Genomic DNA, 16,809 nt, shown 5'->3' on the forward strand with positions numbered 1-16,809 from the left:
CGTTAACCTATTTCTTTAGGAAGATTTAGCTCATATGGGCAAGACTTGACATATTTTGTCCAAGCGTCATTTACTTCGCATTAGCCACACGTTGTCCCAAACGCGGACGAAAAGCTCTAGAAATCAGAAATGAAAATTCTTTATATCTTGGACTATTACTTTTGATTTATTTGTTCAGGTACAAAATATTTTTACTACGGAGCCATTGCACGCAATAGACGGGTTTTCGTTACCCGTTTGGTAAATAACATTGTTCGGTATTATAATAATTTGCTCAACATTATGCTCGATGAATGTATTTGGAAAAGTCTGTTTAGTTTTTGGATTAGTTCAGTCATTACTGATGGTAAATTTTGAATCTTTTTCTGTTGCTGAGTAACAGATTGAGTTTATATTGATGGGAAACTGAGAATATTTATTGCGAACTAAAAATGTTCGCTTATACTATTGCAGTGAACCAATGAATGACTGTATCTTTTAATATGAGCCATAGGTCTAGGTCGTCTGATTATGGACCATCCATAAGTTATGGCACATAAGAAGACACATGACAAGATTATTTCAAGGTTTATTGCAAGCTTTCCCAAAAAGCCATTTCCAAGTTCATTTGAAGTTTTTTCTCGATAGAAACATCCGCCAATATTTTAACACAGGAAACTTATCACAAACATGCTTTTCAGAACTCGACAATTCACGTCCACTCCAAAGAAACTTTCCAGTTCCCCTTTCATAATAAAAGCGGATTGTGCGTGGTTCCGAACACGGTTGATATAAGAGACATTAGATGCTAGTTTATTTGCGGCATAAACTTTTCTATTTATCACCTTTACGATTTCTTTAATGCTTTTCTTTAGTTCTTAGCGGTGAATGACGTAAACTGCGGTTTATAGGCTACTAATAATGAGTAAGAGTATCTTTGTCTTGCTTTGATTGAGAGATCAGATTTTTATGTCACTTCTTAAGGTAGGCCCCTGCATGATGATTGTAGATGATGATAATAAGTGCTATAGGTGATAGTGAGAAGCTGCTCTACACCGTAGTAAGCACCATCTTGCTTCCAGAATCGCAAAAGTTCTTTAAGACTACCTACAGGTACAGAAATTCGATGATTGTCGAATTCCTCTTCTAAAAACAAGGGCGTTTTACCCTATCTTTGAATTATCCTTACATATTATTCTTACACACATCCTATTACGACTTGTTCCCAGAATTTTCCCCGAGACATGATAAACCACGGCCTCCAGCAACATCCATAAAGTAAATATAATAACAAATCGTGAAAACGTGAACGCTTTGCTAAAAATAAACTTCAGCGCATGTACTATCATAAATATCGATCCGAAGTTTCTTGAACCCAAAGTTTCCTTGCGAAAAGAACATAACGATATAGAAAGAACGTCTTTACTGTGATCGATTGAGATAGCTATCTGAAGTCTGACTGTTCAACATCGGTGTTCAAACTATCGGTGATGTGGAAGGGTATGTCTACAAGTGGCACGTTCAAAGAATACGGTACTCATAAATCTGGTGAGTTCTTGCTTTTAGCTCTCATAACCGGATAAAGGATGAATCTCCAACGTAACAATGATGTATTCAAATTTAAGTCTACAAAACGGGATTTCGGAGATATCCAACTTGAGAGACCATAATGTAGATCCAATTATAATAACGACAGTTTTATTGTAAGACCTTCATGAATCAAAACTATTCGCAGTTTTTCGTAATAATGTGATCTTTTGTAAAAATCTCGAGCTCATTCTTGGCACTTTTGTATAGCTACTAATTTGAGAGGACTTGAAATTAAATGAGCAAAGACTTTTTTAGCTACATCGTTCTTTATTTTTCTGCTTTTATTTAAAAGGCTTTGAATTATGAAGTGGGAAATATTATTTCACTGGCGGAGGCTGTATTACGTTTCTTACATAAACAAAGGGACTGCGGCATTCCTTGCCTCTGTATTTTGTACTCCGACGTTATAACAAATACATTATCTTTTGTCAATTGCTATTGCTTCACTAGCAAAGCACTAGCTGATAGCTACAATTTTTTATTGTAATTATGGCGAACAAGTTTTTTTCTACAAATATGTGATCAAGCCGTATAGTACTCTAGTCCTAGTTAAAAAAAAAAAAAACAAAAAACAAGCGTCCAGTATACTGCTGCTCGTTAAAGCGTTTACACAAACACGTTTTAAATTAGTTACAGTGCGGGCTTGTTCATACAACCTATAAATTATCCTGAACTGCACTATGCATACATTAGATTAAACGAGAAACACGTAGGAGAGCAAACCAGCAAGCACTTGTATACAGCAAATAAAAATAAACGGTCTGCGAACCTTGCAAGAAATAGAACGTAAAAGATAATTAAAAAAACTTGGGAACAAGAGAATAAGGGTTTGTGTGGAGAACCAGTACTTGTAACCTAGAAATTACATTTCATATTAGCTGGAATGAGCGGTTTCATCTGCGTGGTTATGAAGATATAAGTTTCGATTTTTTATAATTTGGACAATAGTTTTAGAGAGCACGCATTTTCGGCCCGTTCTTGAAAAAAAAATACTGAAAGCGGTGTATATCTTATAGCCTTCCTCAATAAATGGGCTGTCGAACACAAAAATATTTCTTCAAAACGGACCAAAAGTAGCACAAAACCAATAAAAATATGGCAGAATAACACTTCTGTGACGCGGTGTGTTTTTTTGTCTTACCTAGAGGGGTGTTTTCAGGCCGAAGAAGTATAGACTATATACTACCAATAGCAGTAGTTCTGCATCTGAATTTTCGCGCAATATTGGCAGGAGTGACATCACTCGTTATGACTACGAATGTGGGTGGTACTGGGTAGCACTACAATTGGAACATCAGGAGTTTATTGGTATAATGCTCAAACAAGCACTTACATTACGAAGGTAATTCTCTAATTGTGTCACTACAATACTATTGAATCTGGTGCATTATTTTGGTGACAGATTCTACGAACAGTCTAAACTAGTATTGTGTTGGTGTGATCCATGATCAAGTCTTCTCGACATAGGGAAAATATATAGGTACTTGTCAAGTATAGGAAAAATTACTTGATAATCTGTTTCTAAAAGCCCTTTCGATCTGGGTTGTGGACTTTAGATATCATGTCGTGGCGTTATCGTATCATCATATGGTTGTTTAATAAGCAGTTTCTTTGTCAAATCTTCTTTCGGTGTGACTGGAAACCAACTCATAATAATATGTAATTACTATTATTTTAATTTACAGTGCGATTAGCGACCGCGCCTGTCGTCTGCTCAAGAATAAGGACTCCAGTTTTGTCTAAAACTAGTCGGGCGATTCCGATACTTAATAACAATTACAACCTAAAGCAGCTCGAAAAAGGCTGTACAGCCTTAAGAATAATCACATCACATCCATAAATTCTGCAAATATAAATAGAACATCTAAATATTCTTCCACAGTATAAAACGTAGCACATACAGTAGACTAAGGTATCAAGTTCTAACACGTTACAGGCGGAAGGTGTAATGGTTTATGTAAATTACCTTGCTCAGTTACTGCCTCGTGGGCGTCGACTTGACTCCAAGGCTTATTTGACTCAGGTGATGAATGTGTTTCATCATTAATGTCTATTACTGCACGTAGAACATACGATGCGTATTAGTTGTGTTGCGTGGAATAATATTGACTGTTGATGGAGTTTTAGGTATGGATGAAGGACCAGGCAAGTCAAAGATCAGAAGCGCAATCACAGAAATTAAATGTTTGTATGTCTCTAATTTTGCATTAGATTTTTAATGACCAATCTAAATGGTATTAAAACTGAAACATTATGGAAAAAAGGGGTATCGATCTTAAAGCAAATCATTTCTGATACCTAATTATTTTAAGCTCCTTTAAACTCATGGTGTTTCATTTCTGATTGGATTAATTAGAAGTAATTCACGCTTTACCAGAAATCAATTAAACAAACAAAGCAAAAAACATCATCAATCCCACACAACACATAAAACGAGCTTATCATCTGTGAAAAACAGAAAAAGGTTCATCGTTGCGGCTGAAAACGTCGCTCGTTACTCGTGACTCCACATCTACGCATGAAATCCGGAATCATGCGATAAATATTACATGCTGGGCCGCAGTAGGATGGGAACTAATAAAACTCCACTGTTTCAACGTGAACGGAATACAAAGTGATGGAGTCATGTCGTTTTGCAGAGCTTGTATCGTTTACGAGCTTCAAAGATCTGTTTGGATCTAAAATTGCTGTTGTAGCTTTGTTTGGTTTTCAAACACGTTTTAGATTTTTTACAGATTATTGTTATCTATACACACCCATTTGAAGGACATATATTAGAATGCATGTCGTGGATTATGGATTTATATGCTTGAGGTACAGGTTCGATCGCAAAGCAGTCAAAGTGCGACTTTTTTTATTATTCTGGGATATCACTGATAAACAGTGAAGGAAAACATCGTGAGATAACCTACATTCAAAATATTTGAATCTGAAATCTCTAACCCGCAGTGAGCTAGCGTAATTATCAATGCTCAACGGGAAAATGCCTATGCCCAGCAGTGGGACGTAAATAGGTTGGTCTTATATCAGACTTAACTCACGTACTAAGCAAAAGAAAGCCTAAAAGAGAAAATATAAACGGATCCTATTATTCATGTTTAATAGCATCATTAAGTACTATAAGTAATTTGAAATTTAACGGATTCTAAATATTGATTGAGTTGAATTTGCCTTTACTAATTGATAAGGGCCAAAACCTCTTCTTAATAAAATCGCCTTAACAATTATTGAGAGAGTATCGTTAAACTTTCTTACAAGCTCATTTTGAATTGCCTACTTCGCTATGATGGTATGAAAAGCTTGGGGATTCGAAAAACAAGCTGAAAGATATCCGCCAATCCTACTAATAGTAGGTAGATATTATGAACATGAAAGTTTCTATGTGATGATGTGTGTTCCTCTTTTACGCAGAAACCACAGAACGAATTTAGGCGAAACTATGAGCACATAGGACAGATTTTTGTCGAATTTCATGTTCCCAGGGATCATTTTCCATTAGTATTTGTGCCCGCGGGCAACAGCTAGTATTTCTAACCTTAAACTTGTATTGACCAGGATTCTCCGACATCCAAAACCAAATAAAGTTCAAATAACAACAGTAAACTCTATTTTAAGTTTGGGAACCGGAACCAATCATTGTCCCACAAACAGAACGCTATTACGAGGTGTCAACACTAAATGTAATAAATCAAAAGCATGTGCAGGGTACGTACGGCGGCAAAATATTTGTGTAGGACAGAAACATCCAATAACAAAGTATAGGAATGCGGAACATGAGTCGACAAGGCATTTAAGGAGGTAACACGGTGATTGGAGACGCGTGTCGTGGTGTTGGAGGTAAATGGTAATAGAGTGACAAACTACACTCAATAATTCAGTTTTAAATGGTGCTTCAAATATAGAATGTACTGCTGGTGACTTTGATTGGATGATTAAGAAACTCATAATGGTTATAATTTGCTCTTAAAAGTCATGTAAGTAACATCTCGATTGCTGTCATTAATTAACATTATCCAATTAGCAAGACTGCGCACTACAAGGCATAGATCAGCTTTTTTTTTCTAAAAACTACAACAGCCCCATTACCTTATATTGAGTGCTATTTCTACTATTGTTTACGTCAGTTAAAAAAACTCTCAAATGTATAGAGCTAGGTCAAAGTCTCGCAAGTATTGCTAGGGAACTATTCTTTGAGGCGTGACGGCCGGGACCTGTTCCGTTCTAAAGCATCACAACTCAATCGAACTAAAATCAAACTTCGTAAATCGCTTCCGCCTATCGCTCAGTTCATCTAACAAAACCACTCGCGCGGTGACCCTACCGCGTCCCTTCGCCCCAATTGTTCCTTAATTTCAACTGAATCGATATTTTCAAGGCTCACAATCGTTTATTCGTATCAAACATTTATGTTCGGCTCTCGAGACCTAATCAAAATATTTCGTTCGGTTTTCGATGTAAAGTAGTGATTTGATTTTAGACAATGATGAGGCATTTTAAGGGTAAATTGTACTTAAAAGTGAAACCTAACGAGTTTTATAATTGTAAATGTCTTTTACCCTCTTGCCATCTTCGTGATAAACGATAGTTAGAGACTAATAGGTAATCGTTTTGAAGTTAAATTGTAATGTATCTGTTGCATCGTTATGAAGGGTTAGGATAATAGAAACTAATAGCTGAATTCCTGAACCCAGCTTCAATTTAGGTTGCCACTATCCAAGTCTCTCCATTTTTTTGGTATATGTCCAAGAAATTAATTTACGAACAGGATAAAGTTTAGTAGTAAGTCATATTAGACGATAAGCTGTTACGAGTATATCTGAATGATTAAAGAGTAGGCCGATGTAAGTCGCTGAAGAACGCTGATAAACCTCGTGCCATCTCCGCATTTAAAAGTTATTGGTAAGGATAGAGAGATAGATACATAAAAACGAGTTAAAGAGAAGTTATGTTTCAGCTTTCGAGAAGATTTCGTTTTAGTTAAACGGCTCCTTGGGGAGGTTATTAGTTCCAGTTTTTCCTTCCCACAGCTTCATATATAAGAAAAGTTGGAGAGCCTGTTTATCAGACATGTCGGAAACTAGTTGAAGTTTTTCTGTAGTGCCGTCGTAATCTGGAGTAGAGAAAAATTAGAAGAAAGTTTCATTTTTTTTTTCTATAAAACAACTGAATTGGCAGGGGTTTACATGTTGTATAGTTTTTGCATTCTTATGTGTCATTGAAGTCTGTTATTGAATAGATATTGAATTCAATGAAATATTTTTAGTTATTTAGAAATAGATCGTCTAACTTCTTCATAATACCAAACAGAGACTTCGGCGTACATGTTCTATGTATGTATCTCTTTACTTTTTCTACTATCAAGCAACCGAAATTTTTCAATAACCTCTACTGTAAACGGAATGACAGCGTGCTGTGGGGAGTTTGTTGCACCGATTCTTCTCTCATAGCAAAAGCACTTAGGAAGCGGTGAAGGGTGGGCGAAATTGGGTGTTATCCAATGTAATCTGACCTTCAAAAAGTGCTACTGAGTAGCCTTATTTGAATAAATGAATTTTGATTTTATACAACACTTTTTCTCTTTCCCAAATAAGGACTAAAAATTTGGACTTAAAAAGGCACGAGTGTACATTCAGAATCCTCTCTTCATTCCACATCAAACAAACGATTCCTCCTACTTGATACACTTCTGTAATAACCGAGACAATTCGTTCTATTTATACTTTTATGACGTCATTTCACAACTCCATTTCGCGTCACATTGTTGAATCGCGGTAGAAGCATTTTACAACCTGCCACATACGATGCCTGCCAATTTTCGCGCACTTAATTGTGCCCTGTCAACGGCACCGTTATAAGAAGTCTTTTGAATGTGTTTATTTGTATGAAATTGTGTTTAAAAAGTGTTTGTTTTTTGTTTTGTTAGTTTGCTTGTTTTCGGTGAAAGTTACAGCGTAAGGCCTTTAGTTTTTGGTAGAGACAAGACTCGATACTGTTACTACTGACTAGTTACGAACCTATGCGGAGTAGTTAATCATGAGCTGAAGGTTAAGTATGAACCATGCTCAAAATCAAAAGTTTTTATTTCAAATAGGTCGTTTCTCAGGCACTTTTAAAACGTTACATTACTGACTCTAGTTGCACGGTTCCAAAGTGTCATCCTTATGGAGAAGAACCGGCAAGAAATTCCAACTGTTTCACGAAAGTTATCATAAAAATAATTATAAGTGGTGTTTTCCTTCATGTCACTTTGTTGAATCGTTTCCTCTAAACAATTAGTACAAAATGATGGTAGTTGACGAAGATATCCATCTATTTATTAGATGTTGAAGTTTCTTTTAGATAACCTTCATTCATTACAACTCTATTCGCTTTTCAGTACGTTGATTCTTATGATTTTTTTGTCTGAAAACTAGTAATTAGTGTAGCTTTCATTATATACCTACTTGAATGAAACTAAATATAAGTAAACTAGCTGTTGCCCGCGACTTCGTCCGCGTGGTTAGAAGATATAAGTTAGGAATTTTTGAACGGAAGCCCTCGAAGATGAATAATTTGCCCTGTTTTTTCCACATATTCCATTGTATCGTCGCTCATATTAGTCGCAGCGTCATGGTATATAACATAAAACCTTCCTCGATGAATGGTCTATTCAACACAAATTAATTTTTCAATTTGAACCAGTCGTTCCTGAGATAAGCGCGTTCAAACAAACAAACAAACTCTTCAGCTTTATATATTAGTATAGATATGTAATACACGTAGAGTTTGTATTCGTGTATTTAACGTTATAATCATTAGTGCACCCTATTCACAGTTGTATTGGGGTCACCTGAACTGGGTCATATCCGTGCTATGGTAACTTATCCATTCCTGCAGGAGTTTGTTTATTATTTATGGTCAATTCAAACAGTTTACCCTCAGGGTGTTAAATTGTTGAGGTTAAATATAAATTATTTCTTTTAATAAGCTTTGATTTTGGTTTGTGAGTAGATGTAGGTTGAGTGGATGGTGTTAACGATCTGTTGCGAATGTTACGTACCTTAAAGTATTCGTATTTTAAAGTTGAACATTCATGTTGCAAAAAACTTTGTTATGGCTTAATCTATACTTATATATAAAGCTGAAGAGTTTGTTTGTTTGATTGTTTGTTTGAACGCGCTAATCTCAGGAACTACTGGTCCAAATTCTTTTTGTGTTGAATAGACCATTCATCGAAGAAGGCTTTAGGCTATACCACGCTGCGACTAATAGGAGCGAAGGTACAATGGAAAATGTGAAAAAAACAGGGCAGGTATAAATCATAACTTACATCTTCTACCCACGGGGACGAAGTCGCGGGCAACAATTAATTATCCATAATTATTGTGCTAGATTTAACGAATGTTGTGTCAAAATGCTTGATTCTGATACTTTTTGTAAATGATAATATTTCATATCCGCTATGAACCTGTGCTATCTTTATGCTAGCGACTTTGTTCCTTAAAAAAGTGACTATGGGCATTATTTTTTGGATATAACTCTTGAACGAATTTCCAAAGTGATTCTCTAAATTGACATAAATTTAATTTGTGTTCTAAGCCGTTGCTATATTCATGCCTCATTAAGGCACGGACAAAAATTTTAAAACATATTTCGCTTTTCTACTCTTTTATTATATTAATAGATTCACTTTATTACAGAAAAAAAAAGCAATGTCACCAATTTCATAAATAGTCAGAATCGAGTAATTCATTATTTAATTTACGTTATATGCAAATACAATTATTAATTTTCTACCCAACGAGAACCCTTTGATTGCTATATACGTACAAAACCATTGCAGGTCACACGAGCAATCAACACGCGACGATGTAAAAGTCAATAATAAAAGCAATAAGTGCCACATTAATTACTTGATGCATGCACGTGCATGCTTTCATAGTATATTTGTGGAATGACGTCACATAGAAGGGAACTTTAAGTCAAGTCCTTATTAAGTCTGTTGCTTATTTCTGTAATTTACAGTGTGATAAAAATGGTTGAGCGGTAGAGTCGCGACATTGAGGGTTCTGCAAAAAAAGAAAAAAGGGCAAAAAGGGAAATTGATTTAAGAAAAAATATCAACCTCCCATCATATTTAAAGTTTTACCAAACGCTGCTTAACTTATATTTGTTGTTATATTAGGGAATACATAATCTGTAAACTGTCTAGATATCACGGTTTTTGAGATACAGACCTGAGACAGAAGGACGGACAGACTGACAGATAGCCTTGCCAAAGTAAAAGGATTCCGTTGTTACCCTCTAGGTGCGGAATCTTAAAAAGCACTTTTAGACTTTAGATTTAATTTTAGACTTTAGTTTGTCTCAGGAGGAGCTCGTGGCTAAGCTATAACCGCATAAGTGAATCGATCACAGGTTAAGCTATGCTTGACGCGGTTGGTCCGTAGATGGGTGACCAACTTTGTCATAACGAGTTCCTCCGTGTTTCGGAAGGTACGTTAAATTGTGGGTCCCGGCTGTTATTCCTACATCTTTAACAGTCGTTACAGGTAGTCAGAAGCTTGAAAAGTCTGACAACCAGTCTAACCAAGGAGTATCGTGTTGCCTATAACTAGGTTGAGGAGGTCAGATAGGCAGTCGCTCCTTGTAAAACACTGGTACTTAGCTGGAACCGGTTGGACTGGTAGCCGACCCCAATATAGTTGGGAAAAGGCTAGGCGAATGATGACTTTAGTTTGTCTCAGACACAAAATAGTTGAATCATACCTCCATTATACTCAAATTTTGATTTGACTTAAATAATACAATATACGTACTCAGGATTTGACATGACTTAATCCACACAAGGGTTTGTATCAAACGATTTGATGATCTTGAGGGCGATATACAAACCATGCCACACTCCCAGTGGGGGTAGGGGTAGGGGGGGATTTGTTAGTGTCGTTACAACGTGACGCGAAGATCGTGAAGAAAATAAATATTAGTAATGTGAAATACGATCGAATTTGTACCGTATGGTAACGGTTATAGAGTTCATTTCTTAACAAGACTTAGTTAGCTATATATCCTTGGTTTATTTAGAAATGTATCTAGCTTTTACCGAGTAAGTCGTAGAGATGGTACTTATTTTATTTAGTTTCATGAAAACCTTCCGTAAGTATAAAAAGAAGTTTGTTAATTTTGAAACCTTTATTTTTATAACATTCGTTTTTAATTATTAAATGATGTAACGGTTTACTTACGCGTATTTATCGGGGTAGCCCGACTAGTTTCGCGTTTCGCGTTTTGCGTACATCATTAAATAATGAATCATTCTCACGACAGTTACTATCAAAATATTTGTTTTTAAGTTAGAAACAAGAGCTTTGGTGTGGATTTTCCATTATTTTCTGGGCAATTACATCGTTAATTAAATATACTACCATCTCTGTAACATATGGAAAGCAATAAATGATTGAGTATTGAGTAAATTAACCAGTAGGTATTGGTATTGGATGCTTCATATTAGTGTTAATAACAAATAATGTGTATGGGCGGAATGAAAGTCTTCCATTAGGTTCATGCTGTATAAGTGCGTGCTGAATTGCTTTGCATTATCGACTAAATGCATTGCTAAATGGAAAACAGTGCAGGGCGGTTTAAGTTTAATCTGTAAGAAACTAACACTACCCACTTCCTCTCCCGAATAAGGATTCCCCACCCATACAAGAAGAAACATATACACACTATATCCAACCTATTTTACGACTCAAGTGACGTAAGAAGTGATTAACAATTAATTAGTTCGAACGGATTGAGAGAAACATGTGTGGTGACGTCACAAGCGGATAATCCCATTTAATCGGAAGAAGTAGGACACTAAAGACATTTAGAGACAAAAATAGACTTTCTAAAACATTTCTGTTTTTTGTAATTTCAGAGGAAGACATAACAAATGGGATTTATCAAATCCCAAGGTCAAAAATATAATTCGTATTCAGCAAGCGATACAACATTTGCATTCTCCTGCTGTTCCGTCAACAAAATACGTAACAAGTGGGATAAAATTTAAATTACGTAAAATGACAGCTGATTATTCCCAGCGCTCGGGATAGGAATCTGGTGGGTGGTGGGGGGGGGGGGGGCAGCCTCCCACCCTGCTCTCGTAGCTCGTCTAGTAACTCAGTGATCGTGGTATCGATTTTACGAGCACCGTACTTTGTGTACATCGATACGCTACAGATGGCCACTATAGGTTATGTGACGCTCCGTAAATGCACTCACATTGAGTTCTGTACAAAGAAACTCGTTCAATCTTATCAGTCCAATAAATATAAGAAAGACTTAACAATCTCCTAATGGAATACTTCTTCAGTAAAACGTAATTACATATTAATTTAAAAAAGGAAAATAGATTTTAAAAATAGAACTTGCAGTTTTAAAATTAACGGCTCTTACTGTCACTTTAATAAAGACGCCATCTTTAAAAGCAGGAGCGAATGGCCTACTTGAAGCTCGCAGAAAATATGGCGGCAGTTCGGGAAATATTTTGCCGGCGAAATGTGGGCGTATATCTTGAGTGGAGTTCCCTGACATCAACTGTTTAGCTGGTAAAACATAAATCATGTTTGGCAGGGTTTTACTTCATGAAATATTGTCGTTTGACAAGTTTATATTTAAGGAATTATTTATTGGAAATGTTTTAAAGGCAGCGCTATAGCTACCTATTTTGTTCTGCGTATTTTTATAGTACTTATGCATTAGTACGTAAGTACCTACTGTAATGAAGAACATACCTTTTGTTTGTTTTCATTACTCTGATAAATTGTTTATCAGAGTAATGCAAATGTAAACTAATCATTTACTTCTAGACAGGTGAGCCACTTAATTAATTAGCCCGCTTTAAACACTATTCCAAACTAATTAAAATTTAATCCCGCAAAGTAATCTATACAACATAAACACTGACACACGATACTCTAGAGGCATAAGAGACATTGATTAATACTTGCATACATTTTTAGATTGTCTAGACTGGGTTACGTTGAGTTCGTTGCCCGCTACCCGGCACGAGATGGCGTTAGCGTCGCAGCTTCATTGATCCACGAGCCCACGCTTTGGGGCACTGAAAATAGTATTTTGTTACGCAACCGCCATTCAAACGCTCTCCATATTTTTTTGTTCATTTTTATTTTGTTTGAGTTTTAGATTGTAACGTATGAATGGAATAGGAGTTTTAGAAAAAGTTTTTATTCGATACCTACTAAGGTTTGTGTGTAATTTCTTGTAGATATATGTTGTATGACATAACTGCGGTAGATGGGCGTGGCGAGGACACAGTTTATAATAATAGAACAAGCTTATTCGTCTATATGTCGGGGTTGTCGTCAAATCCGCTTATTCGTTCTTCGCCAGTTCTTTTGAACACATCGTTTCCTTTGAATGTGTCGTGCAGGAAAATGGCTACGAGATGAAATATTCAGGAAATATGTGTTATATTTTTGGTAGAAGAAATAAATTTTGAGAAATTCTGTATTTTTTTTTTGTTCATTGGTTTTATTAAAATTCGACAAGCTATAACTACTTTACCTGCATATATGGTGCCTAATTAATATTAAATATTATAAGCTAGTGTTGAATCTTAATAAGAAAACTACAGAAGTAGGTAGCATCTTTCTAAATATTTACATGCAGACTTAGATCAGCAATTCAGTCGAATCTCCGATTTAAGCTAAAATATTCAAAGATTCAAGTCTCAAAAACACCAAACCATGTCTGTGTTTATGCATAGATAAATAAATAGGTACATATTTAGAATGTGCCTTTTGTATTTTTAAATATAATCAAAGTAGGTATTACAAATTGTATGTTGTGTAGATATAAATAAAAATACGTAAAAATCTTTAAAACAATTTGTCTTCAACGATATTATAACTGAATATAATAAAGAAAAAACTGGCAAAATTACAGAATAATTGAACATAAGTTAAATAAGGGTTTACTATTGGAATAATGATCGCGGCGATCGGAACTGGCAACACTGGCACCTGTTAATGGAAGTGCATTAACTCTGCAATGTTGTGGCCGGCTCTCAACCTCACTACAGAAGTGGTATTTTGCAGTAATTGATATTATTTCTTTTAATTTCGTATTTTATTTCATAATACAAAAGCAGAAAAGTGAGTATTTTTATATGTTTCTACGTGAATTTTCTTAATCGGACAAAGTTTCCGAATTCTAAAACAATAATGTGTGTATTAAGGTGAATTTTTCTATTCGAATTGACTTTAAATTGGGAACAGATTTTAGTATCTGGAATTAAATGGTCCAATGTATCATAGTCTATATTTAATTTAAAAAATACAGCTGTTATACGGACAAAATTCCTTTTTTAAAAAGATTATTCTTATTTTAAATTTTGAAACAAAATCGCCAGGTATCACAAATGTATGTGCCCTTACTGTTAAATATTCTGAACTGTGTTGAATGTGAAAGGTTTGTTTAACTTCATTTGTTAGTTTGTTTATGTTTGTGTGGGTGTTCTAGTAATTTATCCAGCCATAGTTAGTACGTTTAGTTTTGTTACGAGTAGGAGTAGGTACACTTAGCTCTACGTTAACTTTCTGTTTAGACTGACTACGTATTTAAAGGTAAATAAAAGCATTCGTTTTATGTAGTCTGTTATAACATTTGTGTTAAAAAAATCGGTTGATAAAAATATCATATCGTATGGTTAATATACAAATCGATGTCGGAGTTTTAAATCGCCCTTATTCCTCTGTCGTGGCTTAACAAATGCTTTGAAAGATTCTCAGGTGCTGGTTTTTCCTTCAGACTTTTTAGAGAGCGATAGGTATTTATTTTGTAAAACTTATATTCATCCAAAAAGAATTTGCTTTGTACCAGGTTTTGTCCCCACGACCTTTGACTTGGCAGTCCAACGATCATGCCACTGAGCTATCTCTAGTGTACTCCAAACAGTTTAGTCACAGTTACATGACATTCCTTTAAAATAAAGCAATATTAAACAAGGATGCACTCAACATTGCCCTATTTCGATTCGACTGAAAAGCGCTCAAAAAACGCAAGGAATTTCTCATACAAATTCGAAGGCACGCAGAAATGTTTTATATAAATTCGTTCCGAACATGATCACTGTATTGTTATACGAAAATACGTTTTATGTTTATGGGCATAGAATCACTTATGTACATCATCTCGAAATTTCCCTTGAGATACCCAGAATATACTGTATACCTTCGTCAAATAACAACCACCCTTGTAATGAAGGCCTTTTACAAAGCATGTATGTTAATTTTTTTATTAAATGTGACATATTATAACCATTATTTTAAGAGAGCTTATGATATGTAGTGCAGCTAACATATTTTATTGATAACTGAGATTTAAAAAACCTCTTTCGGACTAAAACGTAGACATAGTTTGACTGGCTAGCAAGATACAGTATCCGCCTTGTTACTTGCATTTCGATTTAAATTTATTTTTTAATGTACCTTTAACCCCAAAGGACGGGTAATGAGGCAAGATAATTTGACTGCGTAAAAAATATGCCAAGCGTTCTGTAATAATGAAATAAAAAAGAGTCGCTGACTGCTTAAATAGTTTATATTTATTAATAAGCAATAAAACTCACATACGCAATAAATACTAAACATTTTCGTTTACCTAATAAAACTTTACGATATATCGTGAAAACTCTACATTAATTAACGCCATATAGAGGCCAATCAATTTGTTTAAAGAACTAGACTATTAACGAAAATAATCACTTCTATACCTGAAAATAACTTTTAGTTTAATTATGACTGGCCATGCGAGAACTTGCTTTACACACATCGATTTATTTAATTAATGTGAGTTCTTGTAAATGATTCGTAAACGATACCTAGTAGTTCAGCAGTAGATAGTTCAAAACTTCATCGTTGGTGTATACTGGTCTGTAAGACGATTGCCATAAATCGATACGATGAGAATCTAGGAACAGTTCAGAGAACTTGGTCTAGGAATAAAAGTATCCTTTTGCTCTGCGTTTTCTTAATTTTCAATGATTTAATGGAATAGCAATTATACAATCATCATCCCCTACCCTTATCCAAAATTTTACGGGGGTAGGTGCAGCATGTCACCCCCTTACATACCTTTCTATCTGTCGTCATCTAACAAGTAACACTCTTTGCTGCCATCTCAATCCATCCATCGTTTCTTTGGTCGTTCTCTTTCCCTATACCTAATCCAAATTAATTTTACAAGTACCTACCAGATAGGCTATTCTTTGTTAAATGTTATTCGAAGCAAAGACACTCCAAATTCATAACCTTTAAATGAGCTTGCTAAAATAATTCCAGTTTTAAACCAAATAACATGACAAAACATTTTACCATTTATACGTATGTAGGTAGGTACTATCCCAATATCAGGGTTGTAGAGGACGGACCTAATTTGTCATTGTCCGGTATATGAACTCCGGCTTGGGGAATCTTATCATACAATTGTAATGGCCAATTGTATTCGTGCTCCGAGCTTGAATGCCATTGTAATATGATCCTTATTGACAAGTAATCTGGATAATATCTTGTAAATAGAAGTGTATGCTATGGATTATTATTATTAATATGTATTAAGCATTGTCTTAGCGTAATACCTGTATTGATATGTATTCCGAAATGCGCTGAGGATTATGATGTATAGAAACTTACAAAGCAGTAGAATAACACTAAGATATTCATTCCAATCCAAAAAAAAAACTAGCAAGAAGTTTGAGGTTTAATGTCGTTCTTCGAAAATTTCTAGATCGGAATTATCGCACAAAAAGAATAAATAAATAAAAAGAGGTTCGAAAATACAAACTTTTTGATTTTCAAGAAATTGGCCATCCCGTTGTACCTTCAATCCTTATCCTTAATACAAGTAAGGAATATCGTAATTGGAATTATTCTCAAACCAATATATTGAATACGACGTAGAATTCGATCCATTAAATAATTAATGCATTATTCGTCGTCGTGTGCTCAGAGTCCGTAACAGCACGCTTCATTGGAGGGCTAGGGTTACCTAAAAGGACGCATTGTGTTACAATAGAAGCCAGTCTTGGCAGTAAGTCCTCAAGCGGAAAATTATTGACAAGACAATAGGTTTTGGAGGCATTTACGTAAATTATTCGAGATATTATATGTAAACTAAATGCAACATGCTGTATAACTGTATTCCCATTTTGTGCATGGAAGTGGATGACTGACCAGTAAATGCTCAACATTCAAA

General features: G+C 35.1%; 1 protein-coding gene across 6 annotated transcripts in view; it reads right to left on the reverse strand.

The window, feature by feature from the left end:
• Nucleotides 1-16,809, reverse strand: part of LOC113496062 (plectin-like) — a 63,584-nt gene that overhangs the window by 31,323 nt on the left and 15,452 nt on the right. The window lies entirely within an intron of this gene.

The sequence above is a fragment of the Trichoplusia ni genome, chromosome 7, assembly GCF_003590095.1.
Source record: "Trichoplusia ni isolate ovarian cell line Hi5 chromosome 7, tn1, whole genome shotgun sequence".
Lineage (NCBI taxonomy): Eukaryota > Metazoa > Arthropoda > Insecta > Lepidoptera > Noctuidae > Trichoplusia > Trichoplusia ni.